This window comes from Oncorhynchus mykiss, chromosome 21 (genome assembly GCF_013265735.2).
Source record: "Oncorhynchus mykiss isolate Arlee chromosome 21, USDA_OmykA_1.1, whole genome shotgun sequence".
Taxonomy (NCBI): Eukaryota; Metazoa; Chordata; class Actinopteri; order Salmoniformes; family Salmonidae; genus Oncorhynchus; species Oncorhynchus mykiss.
The window spans coordinates 10,859,392-10,878,398 of record NC_048585.1 but is presented as its reverse complement, the minus strand read 5'-3'; the positions used below and the strand labels follow the sequence as shown (position 1 = coordinate 10,878,398).

At 46.7% G+C, this 19,007-nt stretch overlaps 1 protein-coding gene across 14 annotated transcripts in view; it reads left to right on the top strand.

Moving 5' to 3' along the window:
• LOC110499727 (putative homeodomain transcription factor 2) overlaps positions 1-19,007 on the top strand; it is a 100,799-nt gene that overhangs the window by 18,957 nt on the left and 62,835 nt on the right. The window lies entirely within an intron of this gene.

The window sequence follows — 19,007 nt, the reverse complement described above, 5'->3', positions numbered from 1 at the left end:
GGTCTTGGTAAGATATTAATTTTCACAGAAGCGACCCGACCTGCTAGAGATATAGGGAGGGGCATCCAGCGGTCTGGATTGTCAGTGATTTTACTAATCACACGGGGGGGAGGGAGGGCGGGGGGGTAGATCAAAGCATGTTGTTTCCCGTAGTCTGACGTCATTTTAACATCTTGTTTTATTCTTTTGGAACTAAGACACAAGAAGAAACTGATCTTTGTTTTCAAATCAGACCAAAGTGGATGTCAACCAAACTCAATTCTCCGGTCTGAACTGCGACAGCATGTGACTGGTGAATGAGAATAAGGAGTTCTTTGTTGATAACAGCGACTGACTGACTCCTTAAAGAGGGATCTTTGGGATGATGGGAATTTTCTACACATGCCAAGGGCTTTCAATTGTAGGCCACTCACATGATTTAGGCGTGTGTGTGTCTCTGTGTGTGTCTCGTGTGTGTGTGTGTGTGTGTGTGTGTGTGTGTGTATGTGCGCATCACAATACTCCTTCCTTGTTAGTTTTCCATATCTCTTCAATTATATCTCCCATTTCTTTTAGTTGTTTTCATAATCCATAGGCTAATCCTTTTGCCCATTTTCATAGTCCTAAAACAATATTAAACTAACACAACATTTCCTGTGTGTGTGTGCATCACAATACTCTTTCCTCGTTAGTTTTCCATATCTCTTCAATTATATCTTCTCTATTCACATTTGTGAGGAAGTCCTGTACCATCTCCCTATTGAGCTCCCGTCCCTACCATGACAACAACCACAAGTTGTTAGCCTGCTACACTGTCTCCAAGGTCACCTTCTCCAAGGTCACTTTACTACACTGTCTCCAAGGTCACCTTCTCCAAGGTCACTTTACTACACTGTCTCCAAGGTCACCTTACTACACTGTCTCCTAGGTCACTTTACTACACTGTCTCCAAGGTCACCTTACTACACTGTCTCCAAGGTCACCTTACTACACTGTCTCCGAGGTCACTTTACTACACTGTCTCCAAGGTCACTGTCTCCAAGGTCACTGTCTCCAAGGTCACCTTACTACACGGTCTCCAAGGTCACCTTACTACACTGTCTCCTAGGTCACTTTACTACACTGTCTCCAAGGTCACTGTCTCCAAGGTCACTGTCTCCAAGGTCACCTTACTACACTGTCTCCAAGGTCACCTTACTACACTGTCTCCTAGGTCACTTTACTACACTGTCTCCAAGGTCACTGTCTCCAAGGTCACTGTCTCCAAGGTCACCTTACTACACTGTCTCCAAGGTCACCTTACTACACTGTCTCCAAGGTCACCTTACTACACTGTCTCCAAGGTCACCTTACTACACTGTCTCCAAAGTCACCTTACTACACTGTCTCCAAAGTCACCTTACTACACTGTCTCCAAAGTCACCTTACTACACTGTCTCCAAGGTCACCTTACTACACTGTCTCCAAGGTGTTACAGAGGGCAGCATCAATGTGGCGTGATGTCTCCTGTGTGTTACAAGGGCAGCATCAATGTAGCGTGATGTCTCCTGTGTGTTACAGAGGGCAGCATCAATGTAGCGTGATGTCTCCTGTGTGTTACAGAGGGCAGCATCAATGTAGCGTGATGTCTCCTGTGTGTTACAGAGGGCAGCATCATTGTAGCGTGATGTCTCCTGTGTGTTACAGAGGGCATCATCAATGTAGCGTGATGTCTCCTGTGTGTTACAGAGGGCAGCATCAATGTAGCGTGATGTCTCCTGTGTGTTACAGAGGGCAGCATCAATGTAGCGTGATGTCTCCTGTGTGTTACAGAGGGCAGCATCATTGTAGCGTGATGTCTCCTGTGTGTTACAGAGGGCATCATCATTGTAGCGTGATGTCTCCTGTGTGTTACAGAGGGCAGCATCAATGTAGCGTGATGTCTCCTGTGTGTTACAGAGGGCAGCATCATTGTAGCGTGATGTCTCCTGTGTGTTACAGAGGGCAGCATCATTGTAGCTTGATGTCTCCTGTGTGTTACAGAGGGCATCATCAATGTAGCGTGATGTCTCCTGTGTGTTACAGAGGGCAGCATCAATGTAGCGTGATGTCTCCTGTGTGTTACAGAGGGCAGCATCAATGTAGCGTGATGTCTCCTGTGTGTTACAGAGGGCAGCATCATTGAAGCGTGATGTCTCCTGTGTGTTACAGAGGGCAGCATCAATGTAGCGTGATGTCTCCTGTGTGTTACAGAGGGCAGCATCAATGTAGCGTGATGTCTCCTGTGTGTTACCGAGGGCAGCATCATTGTAGCGTGATGTCTCCTGTGTGTTGCAGAGGGCAGCATCATTGTAGCGTGATGTCTCCTGATGCAGGCTAGCAGAGAACGAGAGCTGCCATTGGCGAGGACCTTCTCACCTTTACTGTTCAGGCGAGGCTGCAAGTTCTACCAACAAAATATCCTCTAGCACTCTGGTACCCTGCAGACCATGACCCATTCTGTATTCTAATGTGATGGAGTCCATTGCCCATGTTGTGAATGGCTGCTGTAAGGATTTGTACGTTGCTAGACATGCTAGACATGACCGCCTTGTTGACCTGATATCCAGCGAGGTGAGACAAGTGGTCTCACCGACAGCAAACATGCAGAAACATGAATCAGTTATGGAACCCCATTGCACTTCATGAAGGTTGCAAGTTCAAACCCCCGAACTGACAAGGTACAAATCTGTCGTTCTGCCCCTGAACAGGCAGTTAACCCACTGTTCCTAGGCCGTCATTGAAGATAAGAATTTGTTCCTAACTGACTTGCCTGGTTAATAAAGGTCAAATAAAAAATAAATGGTTGTGAGGTCTGCAGTCCACTCACCAACAAAGAATTCACAAAATGGGACAAAGACCCAATTGACACTCTGCATGCAGAGTTCTGCAAAAATATACTTTGTGTCCAACGCAAAACCCCAAACGATGCAGAGAGAAATTAGGACGATACCCGCTAGTTATCAACATCCAGAAAAGAGATGTTAAATTCTACAACCACCTAAAAGGAAGCGATTCCCAAACCTTCCATAAAGCCATCACCTATAGAGAGTTGAACCTGGAGAAGAGTCCCCTAAGCAAGCTGGTCCTGGTGCTCTGTTCACAAACAGACCCCACAGACACCCCCAGGACAGCGACACAATTAGACCCAAGCAAATCATGAGAAAACAAAGATAATTACTTGACACATTGGAAAAAATGTACAAAAAAACAGAGCAGATTAGAATGCTATTTGTCCCTAAACAGAGAGAACACAGTGGCAGAATACCTGACCTCTGTGACTGACTCAAACTTAAGGAAAGCTTTGACTATGTACAGACTCAGTGAGCATAGCCTTGCTATTGAGAAAGGCCGCCGTAGGCAGACATGGCTCTCAAGAGAAGACAGGCTATGTGCTCACTGCCCACAAAATGAGGTGGAAACTGAGCTGCACTTCCTAACCTCCTGCCAAATTTATGACCACATTAGAGACACATATTTCCCTCAGATTACACAGATCCACAAAGAATTTGAAAACAAATCGAGCATTGATAAACTCCCGTATCTGTTAGGCGAAATACTGCAGCATGCAAAAAATATTTGTGGCCCGTTGTCATGCGAAAAGGGAAACCAGTGAAGAACAAACACAACCTATAAATACAACCTATATTTGTCTGTTTATTTATTTTCCCTTTTGTACTTTAACTATTTGCACATTGTTACAACATTGTACATAATATAACATTTGAAATGTCTATATTCGTTTAACTTTGGTGAGTGTAATGTTCACTAATGGGTTTCACTTGTTTATTTCACTATCTACTTCACTTGCTTTGGCAATGCAAACATATGTTTCCCATGTCAATAACGCCCTTTGAATTGAATTGACAAGTAGAGAGAAAGAGCGACAGAGAGAGATTATTAGATTGAGAGACTGACAGAGAGAGACAGGCCATGTTCCCAACCAGAGGAGAGATAGATACAGGAAGTGACACCACAACTAGCTGGTCTTTTATTTAGCCTGCGATATAACCATGTGTGCAGGGGAGTGTGGTGTGTATTCGTGCAGAGAGGAAACGAGCAGTAACCACACACTGCTGACTATGCAGGGCACTGCAGGGCTCTACTTCCAGACAGCCTTCTCATAGCAGCTCATCACATTCTTCAGTCAGCCTGTTGGACCGCAGTCTACTTCAGCTTTCATCAATACATTTCTGTTTGGTGTGTTCTCTACTCAGAACATTACCCTAGTAATAAACCCTGTCTGCTGGGCTATGCTACAGAGATAGGGAAACATCCTAGATGACTAGGGAAACATCCTAGATGACATGGGAAACATCCTAGATGACATGGGAAACATCCTAGATGACATGGGAAACATCCTAGATGACATGGGAAACATCCTAGATGACTAGGGAAACATCCTAGATGACTAGGGAAACATCCTAGATGACATGGGAAACACCCTAGATGACATGGGAAACACCCTAGATGACTAGGGAAACATCCTAGATGACATGGGAAACATCCTAGATGACATGGGAAACATCCTAGATGACATGGGAAACATCCTAGATGACATGGGAAACATCCTAGATGACATGGGAAACATCCTAGATGACATGGGAAACATCCTAGATGACATGGGAAACATCCTAGATGACATGGGAAACATCCTAGATGAATAGGGAAACATCCTAGATGACTAGGGAAACATCCTAGATGACATGGGAAACATCCTAGATGACATGGGAAACATCCTAGATGACATGGGAAACATCCTAGATGACATGGGAAACATCCTAGATGACTAGGGAAACATCCTAGATGACATGGGAAACATCCCAGGCCCAGATGAGGAACTGCCATGAGTTACATCTAATAGCTTGTTTTTGCAGATTTTCAGATTGCTAAAACCCATATTATTGGTGTCACTTGTAGTGTTGTCTGTCCTCGGGTCATTGTAAAAAGCCCTTACACCCTGCCCTATAACCAGTGTTGGTAACCTGTGTAAACAGTGTGGTTAAGTGCTTGTGGTGGCATGTAGTGCTATGTAAAGTAGCCAGGAGAAATAGCTTTAAGCCTGGGGAGGAGAGAGGAGAAGAAGACAAGCCTGGCCACAGAGGGAAAGAGGGGACTTTCCTAGTAACCTTAACCTAATTCTCCTAACCTGTTACGTTCATTCTTCTAACCCGTCTGCGTAATTCTCTGAACTTGCTACAAAAAATTTACTTTTGGTGGTAGCTGTGTGGAAGTGGCGTGTTTTTAGGCTGTCCCAGGGAAAGAGATGGGTACTGGTACAAAGAGAGGGAGGGAAGGTGAGTAGTAGGATTCAATCTTAGTCCTGTATTGACTCTTTGCCTGTTTGATGGTTCGTCGGAGGGCATGGCGGGATTTCTTATAAGCGTCCTGGTTAGTGTCCCTCTCCTTGAAAGCAGCAACTCTACCCTTTAGCTCAGTGCGGATGTTGCCTGTAATCCATGGCTTCTGGTTGGGGTATGTACGTACGGTCACTGTGGGGACGACGCCATCAATGCACTTATTGATGAAGCCGGTGACTTGGTACACCCCTCAATGCCATCGGATGAATCCAGGAACATATTCCAGTCTGTGCTAGCTAAACAGTCCTGTAGCTTTGCATCTGCGTCATCTGACCACTTCCGTATTGAGTGAGTCACTGGTACTTCCTGCTTTAGTTTTTGCTCGTAAGCAGGAATCTGGAGGATAGAATTATGGTCAGATTCTCCAAATGGAGGGCGAGGGAGAGCTTTGTACGTGTCTCTGTGTGTGGTGTGAAGGTGGTCTAGAGGGTTTTTCCCCCTGCTTGCACATTTAACATGCTGATAGAAATGAGTCAAAATGGATTTAAGTTTTACCTAAGTTTAAGTTGTTGGTTTTAAAACATCCTCTAACAGTGTCTAGACTGTACTACATGGTGATGCAATACTGAGATTTTATTGGGATTCCATGTTCCAAACATATTGCTCACTATACAGAGCATTCGAAATGTATTCTGACCCCTTGACCTTTTTCCACATGTTACGTTACAGCTCTATTCTGAAATGGATTATTATTATTTTTAAATATCATCAATCGACATACAATAAAATAACAAAGAAAAAACAGGTTTTGAGAAAATGTTCCAATTTTAATAAAAATACAAAAACAGAAAGACCTACACGTTTTCCTCCATCATTCTTAAATGGAAGAAGTTTGGAACCACCAAGACTCTTCCTAGAGCCGCCCGTCCAAACGGAGCAATCGGGGGAGAAGGGCCTTGATCAGGGAGATGACCAAGAACCCGATGGTCACTTTGACAGAGCTCCAGAGTTCCTCTGTGGAGATGGGAGAACCTTCCAGAAGGACAACCATCTCTGCAGCACTCCACCAATCAGGTATTTATGGTAGAGTGGCCAGACAGAAGCCACTCCTCAGTGAAAGGCACATGACAGCCTGCCTGGAGTTTGCAAAAAGGAACCTAAAAGATTCTCAGGTCTGAAGAAACCAAGACTCTCAGGTCTGATGAAACCAAGACTCTCAGGTCTGATGAAACCAAGACTCTCAGGTCTGATGAAACCAAGACTGAACTCTTTCACCTGAATGCCAGGCGTCATGTCTGCAGGAAACCTGGCACCATCCCTACGGTGAAGCATGGTGGTGGCAGCATCATGCTGTAGGGATGTTTTTCAGTGGCAGGGACTGGGAGACTAGTCAGGATCGAGGGAAAGATGAACGGAGCAAAGAACATGGAAATGTGTTTACTCACAATTTTTTTAAAAAGAAGATAGAGAACAAGCGATGAAGGAAACATCTTGGAGTTTTGGTGCAGGTACAGGCAACTAGCGCAAAAATAATATAATGCGATATTGTCAAAACGATAAGATATATCGTCAAAAATAAAACCCTATACGTAACCATTTCTGTTCCCCCCAATAACGTGTGTGTGTGTGTGTGTGTGTGTGTGTGTGTGTGTGTGTGTGTTCAGGGTTATTTCTGCAGTATTGATGAAGAGGGACATTGGGGACAGCAGAGACACTGAATAAGTGAACGAATAGTATCTCTCCTCCTCTCGTCTCTCGCTGTCTTTATCTACCTCATCTCATCATGACTAACAATGTCAGTCAGTGGGACACCTGAGAGATCTACCAGCCCTCCACCTCCTCCACCCCAGCCCCTCTCTACCTCCACCCCAGCCCCTCTCTACCTCCACCCCAGCCCCTCTCTACCTCCACCCCAGCCCCTCTCTACCTCCATCCCAGCCCCTCTCTACCTCCACCCCAGCCCCTCTCTACCTTCCATCATGGGTGTCAGCAGGTCTAGGCTGTCTTCATGTCACTTAGAGAGTGTCCTGTTGGTCTTCCATCATGGGTGTCAGCAGGTCTAGGCTGTCTTTATGTCACTTAGAGAGTGTCCTGTTGGTCTTCCATCATGGGTGTCAGCAGGTCTAGGCTGTCTTTATGTCACTTAGAGAGTGTCCTGTTGGTCTTCCATCATGGGTGTCAGCAGGTCTAGGCTGTCTTTATGTCACTTAGAGAGTGCAACTTGAGTTTGGGGTCTTGTGGTGTAACTGGAGCTAGCAAGGGAATCAGCCTGATGGAAAACATGCCCACACACACACCCAGGATACCCCACAAGCAAAACCTCAGGCACCTCTCATCGTTGGGGGGGTTGATCAGATGTCCCCTCCCCCTCTTTTCTCCCTCTCCCCCCTCCTCAAACACATTCACCTGGTTGCAGTCCAGAGATGCAGTCCTTCCATGTCATTAAATGCACCGGGCCAGGTAGCTGTGTTGGGTTACACTCACTTTAATGAGCTACACGACCACTACAAAATGGAGGAACACTTTCTGACTGGTAATGCACCCCTCCTTATTTGAACAAGATACCCAGACCTGGAATACAACTCCCCCCCCCCCCCCCCCCCCCCCCAGATAGACCTGCTAGGCAATACAGCAGCACTAGTCTGACAATGAAGTGATGTGAGTTGTTTATGGCTGTGTGCAGCATAGTAGCTAGTGTTGTATTATGTGATCGGCTGGATCCATTCTCTGTCTGTGTACTGCTCTCTGTTCAGCGTAGCATTTCAGAATTGTTTTCATAACCGCTGTTTTATGTAATTCATTACACAGAATTATGTAACTCTGTAACCTCCCACCTCCTGATTTTTAATCGGACTGACTTCCGACACTATCGCTTTCATCTCTCTCTCTCTCTCGCTCTTTCTCTCGCTCTCATCTCTCTCTGATCTCTCTCTGTCTCTCTCCTTCTCTCTTTCTCTCGCTCTCTCTCGCTTTTTCTCTCGCTCTCATCTCTCTCTTTCTCTCTTTCTTTCTTTCTCTCTTTCTTTCTCTCTTTCTTTCTCTCTTCTCTTTCTCTCTTTCTCTTTCTCTCTCTCTCGCTCTCATCTCTCTCTCTCATCTCTCTCTCTCTTGCTCTCTCTCTCTCTTGCTCTCTCTCTCTTTCTCTCTCTCAAATCACAAAGTCACAAAACTTGCTGCTGTGATGCACACTGTGGTATTTCACCCTGTAGATATGGGAGTTTATCAAAATTGGATTTGTTTTGTAATTCTTTGTGGGTCTGTGTAATCTGAGGGAAATATGTGTCTCTAATATGGTCATACATTTGGCAGGAGGTTAGGAAGTTCAGCTCAGTTTCCACCTCATTTTGTGGGCAGTGGGCACATAGCCTGTCTTCTCTTGAGAGCCATGTCTGCCTATGGCGGCCTTTCTCAATAGCAAGGCTATGCTCACTGAGTCTGTACATAGTCAAAGCTTTCCTTAAGTTTGGGTCAGTCGCGTTCTCTCTCTCTCTCCTGTCTCGTCTTCCTCCTCCTCAATCACTTTAAACCGTTATCAACTCTCTCTCTCTCTCTCTCTCTCTCTCTCAGCCTCTCTCTCAGCCTCTCTCTCTCTCTCTGCCTCTCTCTCTCTCAGCCTCTCTCTCTCAGCCTCTCTCTCTCTCTCAGCCTCTCTCTCTCTCGCAGCCTCTCTCTCTCTCTCTCTCTCTCACACAGCCTCTCTCGCAGCCTCTCTCTCTCTCTCTCTCTCTCTCTCTCTGCGACTATTGTCAGTATTGACATAATGAAGCCATTCATCCTCTGGTACTTAACCTGTCAGTTGTGTTGCTAGTGTAGTTTACAGCAACACTGTTACTGTACTGTATGTGGTGTAGTTTACAGAAGTATTGTTACTGTACCTGGTGTAGTTTACAGCAGTACTGTTACTGTACTGTACGTGGTGTAGTTTACAGCAGTACTGTTACTATACTTTGCTGTACGTGGTGTAGTTTACAAAAGTACTGTTACTGTACGTGGTGTAGTTTACAGCTAGGTTAATAGTGCTGTTCTGTACTGTACGTTGTGTAGTTTACAGCTAGGTTAATAGTGCTGTTACTGTACTGTACGTAGTGTAGTGTACAGCTAGGCTTATAGTACTGTTACTGTACTGTACGTGGTGTAGTTTACAGCTAGGCTAATAGTACTGTTACTGTACGTGGTGTAGTTTACAGCTAGGCTAATAGTGCTGTTACTGTACTGTACGTGGTGTAGTTTACAGCTAGGCTAATAGTACTGTTACTGTACGTGGTGTAGTTTACAGCTAGGCTAATAGTACTGTTACTGTACTGTACGTGGTGTAGTTTACAGCTAGGCTAATAGTACTGTTACTGTACGTGGTGTAGTTTACAGCTAGGCTAATAGTGCTGTTACTGTACTGTACGTGGTGTAGTTTACAGCTAGGCTAATAGTACTGTTACTGTACGTGGTGTAGTTTACAGCTAGGCTAATAGTACTGTTACTGTACTGTACGTGGTGGAGTTTACAGCTAGGCTAATAGTACTGTTACTGTACGTGGTGTAGTTTACAGCTAGGCTAATAGTGCTGTTACTGTACGTGGTGTAGTTTACAGCTAGGCTAATAGTACTGTTACTGTACGTGGTGGAGTTTACAGCTAGGCTAATAGTACTGTTACTGTATGTGGTGTAGTTTACATCTAGGCTAATAGTGCTGTTACTGTACTGTACGTGGTGTAGTTTACAGCTAGGCTAATAGTACTGTTACTGTACGTGGTGTAGTTTACAGCTAGGCTAATAGTACTGTTACTGTAGTGTACGTGGTGTAGTTTACAGCTAGGCTAATAGTACTGTTACTGTACTGTACATGGTGTAGTTTACAGCTAGGCTAATAGTACTGTTACTGTACTGTACGTGGTGTAGTTTACAGCTAGGCTAATAGTACTGTTACTGTACTGTACGTGGTGTAGTTTACAGCTAGGCTAATAGTACTGTTACTGTACTGTACGTGGTGTAGTTTACAGCTAGGCTAATAGTACTGTTACTGTACGTGGTGTAGTTTACAGCTAGGCGAATAGTACTGTTACTGTACGTGGTGTAGTTTACAGCTAGGCTAATAGTGCTGTTACTGTACTGTACGTGGTGTAGTTTACAGCTAGGCTAATAGTACTGTTACTGTACGTGGTGTAGTTTACAGCTAGGCTAATAGTGCTGTTACTATACTGTACGTGGTGTAGTTTACAGCTAGGCTAATAGTACTGTTACTGTACGTGGTGTAGTTTACAGCTAGGCTAATAGTACTGTTACTGTAGTGTACATGGTGTAGTTTACAGCTAGGCTAATAGTACTGTTACTGTACTGTACGTGGTGTAGTTTACAGCTAGGCTAATAGTACTGTTACTGTACTGTACGTGGTGTAATTTACAGCTAGGCTAATAGTACTGTTACTGTACGTGGTGTAGTTTACAGCTAGGCTAATAGTACTGTTACTGTACTGTATGTGGTGTAGTTTACAGCTAGGCTAATAGTGCTGTTACTGTACTGTACGTGGTGTAGTTTACAGCTAGGCTAATAGTACTGTTACTGTACGTGGTGTAGTTTACAGCTAGGCTAATAGTGATGTTACTGTACTGTACGTGGTGTAGTTTACAGCTAGGCTAATAGTACTGTTCTGTACTGTACGTGGTGTAGTTTACAGCTAGGCTAATAGTACTGTTACTGTACTGTACAATGTGAGAGGACTTCATAGTCACACTCAGAAATCACAATCAGCACTGTCCACCTGGATAAACATGTAGTTTGATGTTCTGCTTTGCCCTGTCCAGACTGATGTTCTGAAACCATAACACAATGATGAGGTAGCTAGACAAGGAGACCACCCTAGCCTGCAGTTAACACCCCAATGGTGTCAGAACAGTTAGAGGCCTGGCCCCTCGTATGGTTCTCTGTCATTTCCACATCTACAATATTGACCTGTTTCACTCAGCAGGGCTCCAACATACACACACTGAACTACGCTGTCCTTGGCTGCAATGGAATCCAGATGGTTTTGATTGGCAGGGACCTGAACACTCCTCAGTCTGGTTCTCTCTCCTTTTCTCCTTTTTAACCCATCCAAGTAGCGGCATGTGGTAGAGATACTGGTGGTTTGATCTCTGGTAGTAAGTCACTGAGAGGAGGAGGGGGAGAGGCTGAGAGGAGGGGGAGGAGAGACTGAGGAGGAGGGGGAGAGGCTGAGAGGAGGAGAGGAGGAGGGGGAGAGGCTGAGAGGAGGAGGAGGGGGAGAGGCTGAGAGGAGGAGGAGGGGGAGAGGCTGAGAGGAGGAGGAGGGGGAGAGACTGAGAGGAGGAGGAGGGGGAGAGGCTGAGAGGAGGAGGAGGAGGGGGAGAGGCTGAGAGGAGGAGGAGGGGGAGAGGCTGAGAGGAGGAGGAGGATGGGGAGAGGCTGAGGAGGAGGGGGAGAGGCTGAGGAGGAGGGGGAGAGACTGAGGAGGAGGGGGAGAGACTGAGGAGGAGGGGGAGAGACTGAGGAGGAGGGGGAGAGACTGAGGAGGAGGGGGAGAGACTGAGAAGGAGGGGGAGAGGCTGAGAGGGAGAGGCTGAGGAGGAGGGGGAGAGGCTGTAGTGGACCTGTAGGTTTTACCTTCAACCCTGTTCCTAGAGAGATAGTCTTCTGTAGGTTTTAACTCCAACCCTGTTCCTGGAGAGATACCTTCCTGTAGGTTTTAACTCCAACCCTGTTCCTGGAGAGATACCTTCCTGTAGGTTTTAACTCCAACCCTGTTCCTGGAGAGATAGCCTCCTGTAGGTTTTAACTCCAACCCTGTTCCTGGAGAGATACCCTCCTGTAGATTTTAACTCCAACCCTGTTCCCAGCCTTCTGTAGGTTAACTCCAACCCTGTTCCTGGAGAGATAGCCTCCTCTAGGTTTTAACTCCAACCCTGTTCCTGGAGAGATAGCCTTCTGTAGGTTAACTCCAACCCTGTTCCTGGAGAGATAGCCTTCTGTAGGTTTTAACTCCAACCCTGTTCCTGGAGAGATACCTTCCTGTAGGTTTTAACTCCAACCCTGTTCCTGGAGAGATAGCCTCCTGTAGGTTTTAACTCCAACCCTGTTCCTGGAGAGATACCCTCCTGTAGATTTTAACTCCAACCCTGTTCCCAGCCTTCTGTAGGTTAACTCCAACCCTGTTCCTGGAGAGATAGCCTCCTCTAGGTTTTAACTCCAACCCTGTTCCTGGAGAGATAGCCTTCTGTAGGTTAACTCCAACCCTGTTCCTGGAGAGATAGCCTTCTGTAGGTTTTAACTCCAACCCTGTTCCTGGAGAGATAGTCTTCTGTAGGTTTTAACTCCAACCCTGTTCCTGGAGAGATAGCCTCCTCTAGGTTTGAACTCCAACCCTGTTCCTAGCCAGCTGTAGGGGGTAAGAGGTTCAGGAATCTATTTTTATGTTCCCCCAGCGCCCAGTTTGTTATTCTGCCCTGACCTACTTACAGGTCCACTGAGAGACTGGTTGAGAGTCCCAAACGGTACCCTGTTCCCTATATAGTGTACTACTTTTAAACAGAGCCCTATGGACCCTGTTCAAAAGTAGTGCACTATATAGGGGAATTGAGTGCCATTTGGACCTCAAGCAGAAAGGTTTAGACCAGAGGAGTGAACATCCTATTATTGAAGCCCTTTTCATGGTGTCTTTCACTCTGTCTCTGCTTCTCTATAAAGGCACTGTGAGGCTGTGACACAGATCTACCTCCATTTTAGGTTAGTTAAGCAGAAATGACCCCAACACCTAATCTGATAGTGAGGTGGTAGATGCTCAGCCTGCCCTATGGCCCTGCTCAGGTACCTACACACAGACAGTTTGTAGAAGTCATCTCAGACAGATCTAGCTCAGAGAGGCCCAGCTCAGGTACCTACACACAGACAGTTTGTAGAAGTCATCTCAGACAGATCTAGCTCAGAGAGGCCCAGCTCAGGTACCTACACACAGACAGTTTGTAGAAGTCATCTCAGACAGATCTAGCTCAGAGAGGCCCAGCTCAGGTACCTTACACACAGACAGTTTGTAGAAGTCATCTCAGACAGATCTAGCTCAGAGAGGCCCAGCTCAGGTACCTACACACAGACAGTTTGTAGAAGTCATCTCAGACAGATCTAGCTCAGAGAGGCCCAGCTCAGGTACCTTACACACAGACAGTTTGTAGAAGTCATCTCAGACAGATCTAGCTCAGAGAGGCCCAGCTCCTAACCTCTCATCAGCAGCAGATATTCAGATATTTCTAATGGCAAAGGGGGAGACCTAGTCAACTGAATGGCTTCAACTGAAATGAGTCTTCCTCATTTAACCCAACCTCTGAATCAGAGAGGTGTGGGGGGCTGCCTTAATCCACATCCACGTCTTCAGCGCCCGGGGAACAGTGGGTGGGCACAGTTAACTGCCTTGTTCAGGGGAACAGTGGGTTAACTGCCTTGTTGAGGGGAACAGTGGGTTAACTGCCTTGTTGAGGGGAACAGTGGGTTAACTGCCTCGTTCAGGGGAACAGTGGGTTAACTGCCTGGTTCAGGGGAACAGTGGGTTAACTGCCTTGTTCAGGGGAACAGTGGGTTAACTGCCTTGTTCAGGGGAACAGTGGGTTAACTGCCTTGTTCAGGGGAACAGTGGGTTAACTGCCTTGTTCAGGGGAACAGTGGGTTAACTGCCTTGCTCAGGGGCAAGGACAGATTTTTACCTTGTCAGCTCAGGGATTGGATCCAGCAACCTTTGGGTTACTAGGTGTCCCCTTTCCCAGTAATATTGATTAATATTTAGCCCAAACTGTGACTGAATGAGTTGACCTGAAGGTAACCCAGAATTAACATTTTGTGTAATTTGGTCAGATTACATCGTCAATCCACAAGAGATTAACCTGAAGGTAGTCTTTATATGGATACTGCTGTTATTTGTTTTGAGTGAGATATGAGGGGATGTGTTGTACACACACACACACACACACACAAACCTAGTCTCTGCTGAATCACACACACTACTAGTACACACACATGCCTGGTCTCTGCTCCACTGTGTGTGTGTGTGTGTGTGTGTGTGTGTGTGTGTGTGTGTGTGTGTGTGTGTGTGTGTGTGTGTGTGTGTGTGTGTGTGTGTGTGTGTGTGTGTGTTAACTCTAGAGAGTTAACACAGAACCCTTGGCAAGTAGCAAGACTCCTCAACATAACAGGAGATGTTTTTGGGAATGCTCCTCGTGAACCGTACAGGTTTTTCTGGCTAGTCTAGTTTCCATGTAAACTGAGTAACAATTTTCCTGTATAGTTATCTGGATGACGCTGTGGAACATTGGTGTGTGTGTGATTGCTTGGCCCATGCAGGGTTGTCACTAAGGAGTAGCTAGGTCTAATCTTACTGTGATTATAGTAACTAACCAGCAGCTTTAGACAACTCCAAAACAGCTGAGGAGGTTGTTGTTGACTGGCTGTACCAGAGCCATGATAGTCTACATACAGACTGGCTGTACCAGAGCCATGACAGTCTACATACAGGCTGGTTGTACCAGAGCCATGATAGTCTACATACAGACTGGCTGTACCAGAGCCATGACAGTCTACATACAGACTGACTGTACCAGAGCCATGACAGTCTACATACAGACTGGTTGTACCAGAGCCATGACAGTCTACATACAGGCTGGCTGTACCAGAGCCATGGTAGTCTACATACAGACTGGCTGTACCAGAGCCATGACAGTCTACATACAGACTGGTTGTACCAGAGCCATGATAGTCTACATACAGGCTGGTTGTACCAGAGCCATGACAGTCTACATACATGCTGGTTGTACCAGAGCCATGATAGTCTACATACAGACTGGTTGTACCAGAGCCATGACAGTCTACATACAGGCTGGCTGTACCAGAGCCATGACAGTCTACATACAGGCTGGTTGTACCAGAGCCATGGTAGTCTACATACAGACTGGCTGTACCAGAGCCATGAAAGTCTACATACAGGCTGGCTGTACCAGAGCCATGACAGTCTACATACAGACTGGTTGTACCAGAGCCATGGTAGTCTACATACAGACTGGCTGTACCAGAGCCATGACAGTCTACATACAGGCTGGCTGTACCAGAGCCATGACAGTCTACATACAGACTGGCTGTACCAGAGCCATGACAGTCTACATACAGGCAAGTGAATAATGACTGGCTGTACCACAGCCATGACAGTCTACATACAGGCTGGATGTACCAGAGCCATGACAGTCTACATACAGGCTGGCTGTACCAGAGCCATGACAGTCTACATACAGGCTGGCTGTACCAGAGCCATGACAGTCTACATACAGACTGGCTGTACCAGAGCCATGACAGTCTACATACAGACTGGCTGTACCAGAGCCATGACAGTCTACATACAGGCTGGCTGTACCAGAGCCATGACAGTCTACATACAGGCTGGTTGTACCAGAGCCATGACAGTCTACATACAGACTGGCTGTACTAGAGCCATGACAGTCTACATACAGACTGGCTGTACCAGAGCCATGACAGTCTACATACAGGCTGGTTGTACCAGAGCCATGATAGTCTACATACAGACTGGCTGTACCAGAGCCATGACAGTCTACATACAGGCTGGCTGTACCAGAGCCATGACAGTCTACATACAGGCTGGCTGTACCAGAGCCATGACAGTCTACATACAGACTGGCTGTACCAGAGCCATGACAGTCTACATACAGACTGGCTGTACCAGAGCCATGACAGTCTACATACAGGCTGGCTGTACCAGAGCCATGACAGTCTACATACAGGCTGGTTGTACCAGAGCCATGACAGTCTACATACAGACTGGCTGTACTAGAGCCATGACAGTCTACATACAGACTGGCTGTACCAGAGCCATGACAGTCTACATACAGGCTGGTTGTACCAGAGCCATGATAGTCTACATACAGACTGGCTGTACCAGAGCCATGACAGTCTACATACAGACAAGTGAATAATGACTGGCTGTACCAGAGCCATGACAGTGTACATACAGGCTGGTTGTACCAGAGCCATGACAGTCTACATACAGACTGGCTGTACCAGAGCCATGACAGTGTACATACAGGCTGGTTGTACCAGAGCCATGACAGTCTACATACAGGCTGGTTGTACCAGAGCCATGACAGTGTACATACAGGCTGGTTGTACCAGAGCCATGACAGTCTACATACAGACAAGTGCATAATGACTGGTTGGGGATTTTAGTTTATGTTTTGATTAATCCAGCAGGAGTGAAAACCAACATGCAACACAGACATCACGTAGGGATTTTTTTCTGAGCAGACTAAAAACACAAACATTGAATTATGACGTTTAATCTCTTTTTAAAGCAACCATATCATTTCTGGATGAAAGGGGGCTTAGCTAGATAGAACAGGCAATGACCTGAAATACTGGGAATCACATTCAGATTCAGCCCAGCTAGCCTAACTCCTCAACGATACGTATTTTCTGTCTCGCTGTCTCTCAACACTCCTTCAGCGAGGACCTCATAAAATGACAAACCCCGCAGTAAAAACACTCATCACAGAATAAGTGAAAAGCCTTCTGCTCGCGGACCGGAGTGTCCAATCAGTGTGTGTGAATTCCTGTTCATCTATGTGAATGTGTGGGACAGTGTGAGAGAGTGTTTGAGTGTGTTTAATGGAGCTACAGACTACAGGCTGAAGTCCTCCTCTGTCTGACAACACATGATATAAATATTAGCTATCTGTCTTGCATTTATGAGGCCAGTAAACATGTTCCTCACACACCAGGAACACAACACACCTCCCAACGTTATAATGAAACGGTGCCTCTCGGCCCCAAAACACACGTTTTCTGGAGACTTGTGGGACGAGTGCTGATGATGTCACACACTTTATGCACTTTCGGTAAACAGATGGCGTCCAGACTGAGGAGAAATGCTCACACAATGCATCCCAGACCACCCCCCCTGAAGTGGTCAGACAGATCCTCACACAATGCATCCCAGACCACCCCCCCTGAAGTGGTCAGACAGATCCTCACACAATGCATCCCAGACCACCCCCCCTGAAGTGGTCAGACAGATCCTCACACAATGCATCCCAGACCACCCCCCCTGAAGTGGTCAGACAGATCCTCACACAATGCATCCCAGACCACCCCCCCTGAAGTGGTCAGACAGATCCTCACACAATGCATCCCAGACCACCCCCCCTGAAGTGGTCAGACAGATCCTCACACAATGCATCCCAGACCACCCCCCCTGAAGTGGTCAGACAGATCCTCACACAATGCATCCCAGACCACCCCCCCTGAAGTGGTCAGACAGATCCTCACACAATGCATCCCAGACCACCCCCCCCTGAAGTGGTCAGACAGATCCTCACACAATGCATCCCAGACCACCCCCCCTGAAGTGGTCAGACAGATCCTCACACAATGCATCCCAGACCACCCCCCCTGAAGTGGTCAGACAGATCCTCACACAATGCATCCCAGACCACCCCCCCTGAAGTGGTCAGACAGATCCTCACACAATGCATCCCAGACCACCCCCCCTGAAGTGGTCAGACAGATCCTCACACAATGCATCCCAGACCACCCCCCCTGAAGTGGTCAGACAGATCCTCACACAATGCATCCCAGACCACCCCCCCTGAAGTGGTCAGACAGATCCTCACACAATGCATCCCAGACCACCCCCCCTGAAGTGGTCAGACAGATCCTCACACAATGCATCCCAGACCACCCCCCCTGAAGTGGTCAGACAGATCCTCACACAATGCATCCCAGACCACCCCCCCTGAAGTGGTCAGACAGATCCTCACACAATGCATCCCAGACCACCCCCCCTGAAGTGGTCAGACAGATCCTCACACAATGCATCCCAGACCACCCCCCCTGAAGTGGTCAGACAGATCCTCACACAATGCATCCCAGACCACCCCCCCTGAAGTGGTCAGACAGATCCTCACACAATGCATCCCAGACCACCCCCCCTGAAGTGGTCAGACAGATCCTCACACAATGCATCCCAGACCACCCCCCCTGAAGTTGTCAGACAGATCTGAACACAATCACACCACAAAGTGACTTTTGTGCGTCGAGACCAGTCTTTTCAATGTGATCTTCGTATTCAGATAGGAGAAGTCGCATGTAAGTGTCAAGTGTAGACACGACCAGAGAGACCAGAGTGATCTCAGTTTAAGATGCTACAGTCTCTCTTGTTCTATTAGCTCTGCTGGCTCACTGTGTGATGCTACAGTCTCTCTTGTTCTATTAGCTCTGCTGGCTCACTGTGATGCTACAGTCTCTCTTGTTCTATTAGCTCTGCTGGCTCACTGTGATGCTACAGTCTCTCTTGTTCTATTAGCCCTGCTGGCTCACTGTGTGATGCTACAGTCTCTCTTGTTCTATTAGCTCTGCTGGCTCACTGTGTGATGCTACAGTCTCTCTTGTTCTATTAGCCCTGCTGGCTCACTGTAATGCTACAGTCTCTCTTGTTCTATTAGCCATGCTGGCTCACTGTAATGCTACAGTCTCTCTTGTTCTATTAGCTCTGCTGGCTCACTGTGATGCTACAGTCTATCTTGTTCTATTAGCTCTGCTGGCTCACTGTGATGCTACAGTCTCTCTTGTTCTATTAGCCCTGATGGCTCACTGTGTGATGCTACAGTCTCTCTTGTTCTATTAGCCCTGCTGGCTCACTATGATGCTACAGTATCTCTTG